Source organism: Bos indicus, chromosome 10 (assembly GCF_029378745.1).
Source record: "Bos indicus isolate NIAB-ARS_2022 breed Sahiwal x Tharparkar chromosome 10, NIAB-ARS_B.indTharparkar_mat_pri_1.0, whole genome shotgun sequence".
Lineage (NCBI taxonomy): Eukaryota > Metazoa > Chordata > Mammalia > Artiodactyla > Bovidae > Bos > Bos indicus.
In genome coordinates this window covers 84,967,193-84,979,487 of record NC_091769.1, presented here as the reverse complement: position 1 = coordinate 84,979,487, position 12,295 = coordinate 84,967,193, and the positions used below count along the sequence as shown (strand labels likewise).

Sequence of the window (12,295 nt, the reverse complement as noted above, 5' to 3'; positions counted from 1 at the left end):
CCCCGCCCACCCAGGCGCGGCCCCGACAGGAAAACCCTCCCAAGCCGCCAGGCACACGGTGGCGGCCGCGGCAGGCTCAGGAATACGGTTGCTCCTCTGCCTGAGCGAAACGTGGTGTCCTGCGGGACTCGCTTGCATGACCTAGCCGGGTTCCGGGAGGCGCGGGGCGGGGTGGGGTGGCTTGCGAGCTGCGGGAACTTGGCGCGGGAGCCTTTCCCCTTGCACCGGAGAGTGGACGTGGAAACTGCGCCCGCGTCCGGAGTTTTGGGGACGGAGGTGGTGGGGAACCGGAGCTAGTGCAGCAGAGGCCTAAGCTGGAGCGTTGCGGGCAGGCGGAGCGGCCTCATCCCGGCCCTGCTGGCGCACCTCGGACCTGTTACCCCGTGGTCGCCCCCGTGCGCCCCGCGCCGCTCGGGCCTGCGGAGCCCTCCCGCCGCCTCACCTGGTGGTGGTGCGTTTGGTGGTTCCCGTGCGGAGCTCGGGAGCCCGGGTCTTTTTCTGGACCCTGCGTATGGCCGGCTTGGTGGAGGTGGTCACACGAGTCTTTCACTTAACTCATGCAGGAGCGCTTGCACCTCCAGGGCCCCCCACCCAGGCTTCTGGATTTAAGGACCTGGGGCTTTCAACCCCAAGGAAGCCTCAGGAAGCCAGGCCTGGAGGAGGTACCTGCCAGCCAAAGCGGGGCTCGGGGTGGCGGGGGTGGGGGTGGGGGGGGGTGGCGGGTAGCCTGGGTATTCCAGCCCAGCCTCGAGAGTGAGCTGCTGGAAGGATGAAAGGGGAAGTTCCTCTCCCCCATTTAAAACTTTGTCGGTCACAAACTTTAGTGGCTACTTCCTGCTTCCACCATCCCACCGGGACCTGGGTGCCAGCCTATGGAGCCTTCCTCAGGGGAAGGTGGGCTGTGCCAGAGCTGGCTGGCCTTGATTGACTATGGAGGCCACCTAGGCACGTGTGTGCAGGGGATCCCTGTTGGCAGTGGTGACCCGGGCGGGGAAGAGGGGGGAGGGGAGGTCTGGCTTGCTCCAGCAGGGGGAGCCTGCCTGGTGGCCTCCTGGAGGTCTGGCCTCTGCTGGGCCCTGCAGCTCCAGGACTGAGGCTGGAGCCTTGATGGAGGAGGATGAACCGCAGCTCTGCGGAGAAGCCTCTCTTTCCTTGTGGGGGCCGGCTGAGGCAAGGAAATCATCTGTCTTGCTCCAGAACCCCCCAGTGATGGTGTGCACATGCCGCTTTCGAGTCAGAGAAATGTACCATTTTCATAGGTGGTTAGAAGGCTTCAGGAGGAAGGGGAAAGGAGAAGCCATCCCTGGTTGGAAATTCATGGATCCTTTTTTTTTCCTACGGCTCTGGACAGTGAATAATAGGAGTGTAAACATTCAATTACTGTGATAAACCATCTCATCGCATGTCTCTGGCCCAGTCTCCTCTCTAATTGGATTGGCCTCTGGCAGGTTACTCTGGTCTGAGTAGCTCCCAGGGGCCAGGGGGGTGAAGAACCTGGAGGGTTCCTTCTCTTCCCACTCTACCAGCCACGCAGCTTGCTCTGGGAAGACCTGACTGCTGCCAATGTGGCCTCTCCAAGCATCAGGGAGAACCCACTCTCTTCCTGGCTCTGTCAGCCCCTCACCTTCCACCCTCCCACCCCCCTCAACTGGAAAGAGTGCCCTGGAGTGCTCGTGGGGATGAGAGTTCAGCTTTTAAATGTGGAATTTAAAAATAGCTTGAGTGTTTAGCCCTGTGGGCCACTGCTTTTAATAAATGGAGAAAAATAAAAAGGCAATATGCAGTTACGGATTTCAGCTGAAGGCCTCCTGTGGTAGGGGAACTCAGGGAAGGGCTGCCCAGTGGAGCCAAGGCCTTTGGGCCCGCTGAGTGGGAGAAGGATTGGGGGAGGAGGATACACAGAGCAGAGTATACTGGACCGAGGAGTGGGATCAGTCCAGGAATCTTGGCTTTGACAACCCTTCTGATGCAGTTGGGTCTCACAGAAGGAGCCCTTGCTCCTGGTGCAATGAGGATGACCACAAGTAGTGGAGAGACTCGGGCTTATCCTTGTAATCCTGTTTCAAATGCCCTTTCTTTGGAGAAGCTTCAGCCTTCTTCTGAATACTCCTTATATAGTCATTTGTGTACCTACTGTAGGGCGATGGTCAAAACACAGACTGGGAGCTAGAGTTCCTATACCTTCATAGAATTGCAGTGAGGATTTTGCAGTTTAGTATCTATACATCAAATGTTGAAAGCTCATTTCAGCATTACCATAGCTCGCTCTAGTATATGCTATATGTTGTTCCCATAGTGTCCGACACCTAGTATTTAGCTAAACAAGGGAATGAAAGATCTCCGTCCAAAAACTGTAAACTTAGCATGTGGAGGGCCCAGTGAGTCTGGCTGCTGGAGTTCATACTGTGCCATTGGTTTGGATACTGGTGAACCCAGTCTTCTGGCACTGCCCAATGGCTGGCCTTCTGGAGAGTGTGTCCCAGTAATTCTGACCCCAAAGGGACCTCAGAATGAAAGGGTACTGGAGCCTCCTGCCTGGGAATCTGCTAACCTGGGCATTTCCTTTGGCCAGGACAGTTGGCACCCTTCCTGTGTGTGCATGCATTAGTATAGAAGCAGCCTGGGGCCTCCACTCTTCCCGGACACTCCAGAGGCTCCAGAAAATGCAGCCAGGGGTTGAGTTCCATTGGAAGACTAGCTTCTGCATGGGATCACCCTGCCTGGATGGGGCTGAACTAAACTCTTAGAGTTGGGCTGGAGCTGGGTGGAGTGTGCTGAAATCCCCAGTTCTTACTTACGGGATCTGCATTTGCATTCAAAGCAACATTCAGGATACCGTGAGACTGTGAGCTCATTTTATGAATCAGAAGCATTACAGCATAAGTTCGGTGTTGGAAACTGCTCTTTGAAATCCAGATCACCCTCCCTCCACCCCCAACAACATGCACACTTAGAGGGCCCTCACGGTCACATACCTGGGAACAATAACAGTTAGCAGGGCAGCAGCAGTTTAGATTCCAGAGCCATCAAGCAAAACTTGTCCACACCTACTTCCGTCCCCACACTCCGAGCACCACTCCTGGATGGCATGTGGACAGTAGCTGGACAGTGATTCTGAAGGAAGCCTGGCAGGCACAAGTGAACGAGGCCTCGGCCGACCTGGGTTTGTTCTTCAGCTTCCCCGCTTGCTGTGTGGCTCAGCGTTGATTACCTTCCTGAACCTCAGTTTCCCCACCTATAAAATGGGAAGAATAATAATTCCTCATGGGGTTGCTGTGAAGGTTGAACAAGATCATGCATGCAAAGTGACTGACCTGTAGCAGGTACTCAACAGATGACAGCCAGCGTCTCACCAGTTCCTGCCGCAGCCAGCTCCTGTGTGCCTTTTGCTCCTTCCAGGGAAGGGGACAGGAAAGGTGTGCTGCTTGTGATAGGGTGCCTGGATTCCAGGCCACTGGGGCTTGTGGAAATGAAGCTCCTATTCGAACTTCCTAAGCCTTGGGCGGAACTGCATGATACACTCCTGCCTAGACCAGCCCAGACCCTGCTGCCTGGGTCCTTTTGCAAGGTGTTGTGTCCCTGCAGCCGATGGTTAAGGGCTCAACTTCCCAGAGATCAGACTGTGCTCTCAGGAACCTACCCGCCCAGGCCTCAGGCTGAACTGCTCACGTGGGTGGGAGGAAGGCTGCTTTCTCAGTCAAGGAAAAAGTCCCCTTGTCTTTGCTTCACCTGAAGCCTCTCAGTGTGACCTCTGTGGAGGTTTGGGGTGGAGCCTAGGGTGGGAGTTGCTCCTAAGAGCACCTTGGCTCTTTCAGCAATTGAAGTAGCAGAGGCAGAGTGGGAGGGTATGTGTGGGAGGGCCACCAAGGTATTATTATATAAGAAGAAAGCTGCCACGTGTGGGAAGAGAGCTGGGGTTCTGCAGGGGTGAGGGTCAGGGGCTCCCTGAGGGACTGGACTTGCTGGCTGTGGTTTTCGGGGACGGGTGGGGAGGACAGGGAGCTGGAGGCCGGAGGCGTCCCTGGCAGTGGTTGTCGATCGTGTTCTTCCTGGAACAGAGCCTGGTACTATGGCCAGGCGGAAGGCGCTCCCTGTACCCTCTGCCTTTCTCTCCAGCCACAGGGAGCTCGCCTGGAGAGCTATTTTTTTCCAGGCAATGCTTCTTCCTCCAGGAGTCTCAGGAATGGAGGAGGGGAGCAGCCAGGGCAGGTTTGTCCAGGTCTAAGCTTGGAGAGAGGGAAGTACAATAAATAGGCTTGCAGCCAAAAGGGGGTTCCCTCTGGAAGGCCACCAATCTCCTCCGGGGAGGTGGGGTCAAGAGAGAAAGGCAAATGGTGAGAGATTTCGATTCCTAGCTTTTTCCAGCAGCCGGGTGGACAGAGGCCTTAAGCCAGCCTTCTGTTGCCAGAATTTGCCAGCTGTTTGGAGGGGAAGGCCCTGGAGCTCAGAAAGGAGCTTAGAAACAGTCAGAGTGATAACTCAGAGTCCCAAGAGTGCGTGTGGGCTGGCCTCCTTCCGCCTTCCTCCTGCTTTTCCTCCACCTTCTCTTCTTCCCAGCCTGCTGGCAGCTCTCGGGGCACACCTGGCTGGCCTCAGATCCTCTTTCCCACCTGACCTGGCTCTGTCTGACCCCTTCAGCCAGCCCATCGTTCTGGGCTCCCCAGCTTCCAGGAGTCATCCCAGAGCTGGAAAAACACTTTGAGACAGCCCTTCACGTTCAGAGAAGGAAGCTGGAAAGCAGCGAGTTCCTTGAGGTTCCACAGACTGTCCCCACTTTCGCTTTAGGAAGGGGGATAGGCTCCCGGGTCCTGTCCCCGGTCCACTACCCTGCCCCTCCCAGGGCCGCTTCAGTGCAGGAAGAGCCCAGAGGAATAGTGTCTCGGCTCCTGGGTGTGGCCCCGTCTTCGGCTGGCTCCATAGTTATTTATTTGTCTGTGTGTGTGTATGTGTGAGTGAGTTTTGCGGTTGGGAGACTAGATCTGACTGAAAGCAGAAGTACCCACGCTCTTTGCGCTCTGCAGCATGCAGATTGGCCAGAACAGGACAGTCAGGAGAGGAAGACATGGGCAGAGGCCCCTCTGCTCAGTGGCTGCTGCTGCTCTTTTTAATCCCTGCTCAGCGCTTGCACACTTGAGCGTAAACAGCCCTTCCGTGTTGCTAGCAGCTGCCTTTCCTTGCTGGCTTTGGGCAGAAGAGCTGCCAAAAATAACCAGGCGGGCACTTCTACTTGTGGGACACTCACTGTGGTGGCCTCGGGGCAGGCCTCCTTGCTCCCTGCAGGCCCCAGGGCCTCCAGTATCCCTGCCCAGACTATCTGTGGCTGAGTGCAGCACCCCCCCCCCACCCCAGCACCCCAGCCACAAGACTCCCTCAAGTGATTGCACTTTCCCTTTTATTGCTTTGAGAGGGAGCCCAGGAGAGTGGAGGCACCATTACGTGCTTGGAAGCCCTGCCAGGTTTCATCCAGGGGCTCTTGTCCCACCGTGTCCCTGCAGGCCCTGTTGACACAGCTGGGGACGTCTGGGGAGGCCTGTGCTGAGTGCTCCTCCTGGGCCCCTGGGGCCCTGGGCCAGATGCCTGCAGAGCCCAGTGCTGTTGCCAGGACTCCTGGTCCCCCGTCTTCTTCCTGTCTGGCCAGTCCTGCTCTCAGCTGACTGGGGAACTGGAAGGGTCAGGCCATTTTGTTGCCCTCCAGGTGTTGAAGATGAATCATGAATGATCTGCCCCTGCCCAGCAAGGGCGAATGAAATCATACTTATTGAGCTCTTACTTTGTGCCAGACACTTCATATATACACATACATATATATATACGTATAACCCTCATTTAGTCCTGCAGTAATACGTGGTAAAGATATTATGCCCACTTACTGGTAGGGAAACTGAGGCCCACAGAGAGGCAAGTGATTGGAGAAGCCGGGACACCTTCTGTTTGACCCCACAGCCCTGTCTTTTTATCAGGCAGCTCCCATACCTCTCCAGGCTGTTCTCACGTGCACAGGGAACAATGCTTTGACCCTTGGAATGAAGTGTTGATGGTAGGAATTCAGGCACCATTAGACTGGCTGATAGGGGAAATATTTTGGGCAGGGAAGGGTGGGGAAGACCCCTCTGAGGCCTTTCTCTCCAAAATTTACAGGCCAGCCAGAAGCCCAGCCTGAGCCACCAGGCCCTGCTGCGGAGGTCGATAGATACATAGGGGTCAGCTGTGTGTGTGTGTGTGTGTTGGAGGGGTGGGGTGTGCAGTGGTGGATTGCTGGGAAGTCACTCATGCATGAGAGGAGTGGCAAGTAAGTTTAGGCCTCCCAGAGACCTTCCAAGCATCTCCTCCTCCCCAAATATCCCAGCCACTGTTTGTCCTGAGAACAGCTCTGGGGCCACAGGCTGGGGTTAGGTGGGATCTTGGGCCTCCCTTCCTGGCTACTGGGTGTGACCCCAGGGCCCATCCTTCCAACTGACTTGGCCCAGGTCCCAGAGAGCCCGGTTGGTGTGTACTTGGGGCTTGGGCTGGATGCTGTGCCTGTGCTGGGTGCCAAAAGCCTCTGGGTGTATTTCAGGAACAATAAAGAATAAATCAACACAGGAGAAAAGGGCCTGCAACAGCTGCTCAGAGACCCGGAGAAACGCAAGGAATGTGTGAGCTTTTGGCAGAGTCCCTGCATCTTGACCGGGACCTGAGAAAGGCCGTGGCACTGACTGGACGGCTGGACGAGTGAGGCAGGCGGCTGGCACTGTGCCCGCTCCGCAGCCCACCTGGGAGGCCCCAGGCAGCCGTGCTGAGAGCCCACATGCTTGCTGGCAGCAAGGTTTTGTGCTTCTTGATCACTGACAGGTATTGGAGAGCCGTATTGTCCCCATTCTTATCCTCCAAACCAGCAGGGTGCCCCCTACAAAAAAAAAAACTCCCTTTCCTCCCTGCCCCCAGGCCATCAGGTAGGTGTTGGTTCCTTCTAGGGTGGGCCAGGCGGGAGAGCCAGAGCTGATAAGACACACACCTAGACACCCGCCTCCCCTTCCTCCCAAAATGGAGAGGCTGCAGTGGCAGGTCTGAGAGAGCGCGGAGTCTGAGAACATCCCCTGGAGACCCTGACCGTGTGTTCTTGGCCAAGTCATGTTACCTCTCAGGATTTCAATCCCATCAGCCATGAAATCAAGATTCAGACCAATGGTTTTTGGGGTGGCCTTGAGCATCTGTCTCCTTTACTCAGGATGCATGGTGAACAACCTTTATTTGGAGATTTCATTTCTTGCGAAGAAACCCTTCTGAGAGTCCCATGCAGAGAGGTGCTGGGGCTGATGCTCGGCTCCTGGGTGGGGGCCATTGGCACTAGTAAGGAACCCAAGCATGGACTGACTTGACCCAGATTTCAGGGTGCCAGGGGGAGGGGGCAGGAACCCCAAGCCCTCATGGGGATTTGAGGCAAGTCACGGCTTTATTTTTAAAGAGCTGTTGGCCGACCGTGGGTGTGGGGCTGGAGCGTGTGGGAGGGATGTGGCTTCCTCTTAAACTGAAGATGTTGAGCTTTACAAGTTGGCCCAGTGATGGTGATCACCAGTAGTAGTAGCGTCTTCATCTTCAAAAGCCACTGGCCTCCCAGGCCTGGCTCACTCACCTTTCCTGACCAGCCACGCTTCCAGGACATGACAGTGGTTTTCAGGCCAGCTGAAGCCAGGGAGAAGATGGAAACAGCCCAGAGGCTGCTGCCATCCATCCCAAAGAGCCTGAGGTGCACCCCAGCAGGAGACTGAGCCTGCGGCCCTGCAGATGGGGCTCTGGGTTCCAGTCCTGGCGTGGCCTCTGTACTGCCATGACCTCAACTCTTCGAGTGCCTCTCTGAGAAGGGAGAGTGTCGTCATACCCACCTTATCTTGAGGATGTAACGGGATCCTGGTGTAGGGTGCTCAGCACCATCCTTGTCACACAGTAGTGCCCTCTAGAAATGTCAGAGGTAGTGATGATGGTGAAATAGAAACCTTATTTTTGCGATGTTGGGCTCCAAGCCCTGCCTCGTATCTTGCCAAAAGGTGGGGCCTCCTAAATGGTGGCATGAACTATTGTTATTGGCATCCTTGATTCTTGCTCCTGGCTGTGTATCTGCAGGCAAGTTTCTTTCCTTCTCTGGGCTCTTTGTGGAATTGAATTGAGTGAACTGTGACATCCCTTGAGATTTGAAATCTGTTTAGCTTCTCCAGCTGTTGCTCTGCTTTGGTGGTTGGCTCTGAAGAGAGGCAGAAGCCGTCTTTCTCCATGTGTTGTGGAGATCCTTATTCCAGAGGGTGATCCTGCTGACTCTACAGCTCCCAACTCATCCCCATAGTCCTCCCACCTCAAAGCACTATGGGCTCTCCTAACTTCCCACAACATAATTTGAGACTTTTTCGTGGAATTATGATAAAAGACCAGGTACTTTAAAGGCAGACGACAAGATTTTGAATCTTGCTTCTGCCACCTTAATAACAGAGCCTCAGTTTCCTTCTGTAGCATGGGGACAGTGAGGAGATGCCTGGGTAGGGAGATTGTGTTTGTAGATTAGGATATGTCAACTGCCTGGCATGGGGGAAGTCCTCGGTAAATGTTAGCTTCCTTCTTTGGGGGGAACATCTGCCTTTTGGACATTCGGTAGATTGGCTGGGGGAGTGAAATATTTGCTTGTGACCATTTTCCCAGGGAGAAGCAGGGCTGGTTAACAAGCTGTGATAGCCCTAAAGGGCTGTCCCTCCCCAGCTTGTTTGATTCTGGGATCAGGCCTGGGGCTGGGGTCAGTTTCAGTGTGTGTCTGGGGTGGTGGCTGGGAGAGGGGCTACCCAAGCATTTGCAAAAGTCTGAGATGTGTGGCTTCCTAGGGCTGTGCAGAAGGTGTGGGGAACATGGTCTCAGTAAGGGAATGGCCTTTCTGAGCTGTGAGAACTTGACAAGTTACTTCTAAGCTTCATTTCCTGTAAATTCCCCAAATTTCCTTCTATTTTTGGTTTCTGATTTTATCTCATTTCAATTGGAGAACACACTTTGTATGACTTCAGCGCTTTCAGGTTTACTGAGGCTTGTTTCATGGCCTAATTTATGATCCTTCCAGGAGAATATTCTGTGTCCCCTCGAGAAGAATGTGTATTCTCCTGTTGTTGGGTGAAATGTTCTATGGATATCTGTTAGGTCTGTTTGCTTTATAGTGTTCAAGTCTTCCGTTTCCTTGTTGATCTTTTGTTTAATTGTTCTATCCACTCTTGAAAGTGAAGGCTTCAAATATTATTGTTGAATTGTCTGTTTTCCCATTCAGTTTTGAAAGTTTTTGATTCATGTGTTTTGGGGGCTCTGTTGTTAGGTACAAATATGTTTATAATATCCTGTTGATGAATAGACACTTTTACCATTATGAAACATCCTCCTTTGTCTCTAAGAGTTTTTGTCTTAAAGTCTATTTTGTCTAATATTAGCTGAACCATTCCAGCTCTCTTTTGGTTACTGTTAGCACGGTATACTTTTTTTGCCCTCCTTTTACTTTCAACCTATGTGTGTCTTTGAATATAAAGTGTGTGGCTCTTGTTAACAGTTGGATCATGGTTTTGTTTTGTTTTTAATCTGTTTCCCCAACCTGTGCCTTTTAATTGGGGTGTTTAATCTGTTTACCTTAAAAATAATTATTGAAAAGATTGGATTATATGTCTGCCATTTTTGCTGTTTGATTACTGTGTCTGATGTCTTTTTTTTTTGTTCCTCTATTACTATATTAATATTTTCTTTTGTGTTAAATAGATATCATTCCAGACCTGTAAAATGGGACAAAGAAGAGTAAGGGTTAAATAAGATGTTGCCTGCGGTGTGCTCAGCACAGTGTCTGCCAGGTAGTAAAAGCTCAGGTGGGGCTTAGGCCCTGTAAGAGCCACAGTCAGCCCTAGGGCTCCTGGGACCCCTCATGCCTCCTGGGCAGGGTATGGTGATCTGGCTGGTGGCTCCCAGGGGAGTGAGACGCAGTAGGTCCTTGGAAACTGCCCCGGGCCAGGATCTGACCTCTATTCTTTCCTCTGCTCCAGCACCCAGTTAGCCCCTGGGCTGCTTAGGAAGCACTGCAGATTTCCCCACCTGGAGCCTGTACCCCGTTACCAGACCCGTGAACCAGTCTCTCAGGGTGGGTTTGAGAACCACTGCTCAGCACTGACAGGCAGCAGAGTGTGATAGAGACCTGATGGCAGGCTTGGGTTAGAATCCTGGCTCTTCCCTTGGGACCTCAGGCTGTGACCTGGTAGAAGTTACTTTTCAGAGCTAACCTTTCCTCCTTTCTCAGGTGGGAATAAGTGGTTGTACAAGTAAGCAATACTCACACTCATTGGACACATGGGCAGAGCTAGTGGCTACTCTGTATTGTGGCAGTTGCTTGTCACAAAAGTGATTCCTGGATACAGGCCTTGGTCCCCCTCTCCCTTGCTCCTAAATTCCTCAAAGGCAGAAGAAACCAATGAGTGGTGGGTTCTAGACCAGACATGGTTGCCTGACAACCAGTTCACTGTTTCCTCTCCATTGGGCCACGTTGCCTCCAGGCCCTGCTTCTCCCCGCCTTGCTGCAGAAACAGAAGGGAACTGAAGAAGCCTTGTGGACACGTGGTTAACACCGAGTAAAAGCATGCAGATTCAGAAAGGGTGCGAACAGTGTGTGCTGGAGGGCTGCCTGGAGGAGGTAGGCTTTGAAGGGAGGCAGGTTGTCAGAGTGGCAGCAGGTCTTCCAGGCAGAGCGAAGTGCTCCAGCCAAGGTTCAAAGTCAGGGAATTCTTCCCAGAGTCACCTGTTCTCTGCATGTATCTCGAGCCGCAGGATGGGCTACCTTGCATTATAATATATTTGTGTTTCTGTTCTTCTCCCGCACTGGACTGGTAGCTCTGTGTGGGTAGGGACTGTACCTCATCTGTGTCTCCTCAGAGCCTGGCTTATAGCCAATTTTCACCAAATGCTTGTTGAGTGGATGAAGGGACCGTGGGCAAACCTGCAGGGCTACAGAAGGGTGTGTGTATGAGAGAGAAGGGGAGCAGGCAGGGCAGGGCCACGATGAGGGAGGTCCCTGTGAGTGGCTTCTCTGTATGTTAGTCTGGGGCAGAATCTGGCACTGGGGCTCAGGCACAGACTCCAGGGAGCCCTGCCCTAGACCTGCCAGCAAGCCAGGCCCTTCCAGAAGAGGAGCCAGGCCCTTCCAGAAGGGGAGGGTGGAGCTGGAGCAGCCTCTGGTGGCGTGAACGCTGTAGGGCCTAGAGACAGTTGTGAAGTCCCCATGAAGCCCTCTCCAGAGGCTCAGTCGCTGAAGGGCTGGCCGCAGGGACACTTGCTTTGTCTCTTCTGGAGACAGCCCAAGCCTGCCAGCTTCTACTTTCCCCCTCCCCCCCGGAAGTCCCGAGTGCTGTAGAAGGGGATTTCCTGAGCTGCCTGTGGTCCTCGGTGGCCCTTGCCCAGGAGGAAAGCAGGCCAATCCCCCCCGAGTGTGGACAAAAGCTGGACCAGGAACTCAGTCCTTTCCAGGCTCTGCCTCGACCTCGAAGTTTTCTCTCTGCCTCAACTTCCCTGCTGTAAAACGATCTGGGTGTCCTGACTTTCTCAGATATCCTGGGGGTATTTGTAGGGGCAGTAGGGGAGGGGATGATAAAGGGAGATGCCTGAATGAAGCCCCATAGTGGGTGCCTCCTATGGCAGAGAATTTCCTCTCACTTGTATCCCTTTAAAAGCATCTCCGTGTTGGCATTGTTACAGTCCAAGCTCAAACTGCAGGCAGCTCGAACCCTGGCCAAGCCTCTGAGCCTGTCCTTCACAGCTGGGACCCCTGGGACTCATGACACCCTGGCCTGACAGCCTGACCTCTGCATTTCAAGGCTGAGGTTCAGTCTGGAGAAGTGATAATCCGAGGACTCTCTCTGGGCTGGGAACAGGCAGATCATGGGTCTGCTCTCTCACACCCTCAGGGGAACTGACACTTGTGGGAGGCAGGTCCTCATCTCTGTGGCTGGTGTCTCCTTCCTTATTGGTTTTGCATGCCTCCTGAGAACAGGACTTGTGTGTCCAGTGGCTTGGAAAAATGGGGCCCTTCAGCCTGGGTGTGAACTTCCAGTTAGAGAGGGGCACACAGCACTGCAAATGATTACACTGTGCCCAGAGGCAAGGTCTACCTAGGGCCTGGGCAACTCTAGCTGGCCCAAGATGGCAGCTGTGGGCCATTTGCCCCGTCTGCCTGCAGCCAATGGGCCCAGAATATCTGAGCGAGAACTTTTCAGGATATGAGCCTGGGCTGGAGGGCCAGCTGGGCCATGCCAGGCTCCTCTGG

The 12,295-nt window shown here is 53.8% G+C and overlaps 1 protein-coding gene across 5 annotated transcripts in view; it reads left to right on the top strand.

Annotated features, from left to right (window-relative positions):
- MIDEAS (mitotic deacetylase associated SANT domain protein) overlaps positions 1-12,295 on the top strand; it is a 72,683-nt gene that overhangs the window by 32,106 nt on the left and 28,282 nt on the right. The window contains exon 1 of one of the 5 annotated variants that reach the window (XM_070797846.1): positions 3,981-6,831. The exons of the other annotated variants lie outside the window; for them this stretch is intronic. The gene's annotated coding sequence lies outside the window, so the exon portion shown is untranslated. Of the gene's footprint in view, positions 1-3,980; positions 6,832-12,295 lie in introns of those variants that run through there. 5 annotated transcript variants of the gene reach the window in all.